Raw genomic sequence first — 1,156 nt, 5'->3', positions numbered from 1 at the left:
TTTACTCTTTACCCCACAATTTCCTTCATTCTTCAACCCCTGCCTCTTTCGGGTGCTAATTTTAAGCTTGTTGGATATCAATATTTTAAGCTTGCTGGATGTCAATATTTCGCGGTTAGTGCTTCTTTTAGCCCTGCAGGGGCAACCTTGTTAGATATCCACATTTCGCGTTAGTGGTTCTTTTTTTAATTGAAAAACAGCATGTTTCTCAAATATATAAACGAAAAACTCTGCATTGCAATTTAAACCATTTATAAATTGAAATAGTCCCAGGCTTACGAGCTAAGACCTACTCTCAGGCATGCCCAGAAAAAAGTGCTATAAACCTGCTCTAACAGGCTTGCGTAGACTACGGCTACAGAAGACGGATTTCGAGAAATGCATTTTTAGCGAAGCCCGGTGCTAATCCTACAAGCCTGGAACACACGGATAGGTAAGACTCGAGGCTATGGTATCCGTGCTTCGGGAAACGTGCTTGCAGTAAAGCCTGGTCTTACAACCTCGCTGAGCCTTGAGGCTAGACTAGCCAACTGCTAAGCCACCAGTCGAAAAAACTCGCTCTAAATGACCTTTTACCTCGGATGATCTCGATGTTATTTCGCACATATTATTCTCGTATCGAGGATTCCACCCACCAAGTTTGAGCCCAATTGAACAATGTTTGAAATGTTGACCTTTGACCTCGGATGACCTTAAAAACCTCCCCGATCAATATCGCATCAATGCGGCGAAACGCATAGCCGGTCACAACGCTCATTATTTTAGTAATATAGATATATTAGTATTGTTATTATTTACCTTTAAACACTAACAGGGATCTGTGGTGTTCCAGCTTCTTGTTCCGGAAGAAAATGTTTCAGACGTTAAGCTGGTACTGAAAAACGAAACGGACGGTGTACTTCATGAACATCCAATGAGATTGAAATACCATTCACTTAGTCGTCGTATTTTCAGCAATTCAACTCGAACGTGGATGTTTGCTCATACAATGATCATTTTGCCAATTGATAAGGAGTATTCCTACCAGTACGTCATAACCAAGTGGCACAAGCACTACTTTTCAATAAAGAATGTGAACATAATTGACAAAACCTACAGGAAGGTTTCTCCACCTAAAACTACCCACGATGTTTTCATTAACGAGTTCGACTCCTTT

Source organism: Amphiura filiformis, chromosome 11 (genome assembly GCF_039555335.1).
Source record: "Amphiura filiformis chromosome 11, Afil_fr2py, whole genome shotgun sequence".
In the NCBI taxonomy this organism is placed as follows: Eukaryota; Metazoa; Echinodermata; class Ophiuroidea; order Amphilepidida; family Amphiuridae; genus Amphiura; species Amphiura filiformis.
The sequence above is the reverse complement of the archived record's forward strand: the minus strand, read 5'-3'. Positions refer to the sequence as shown.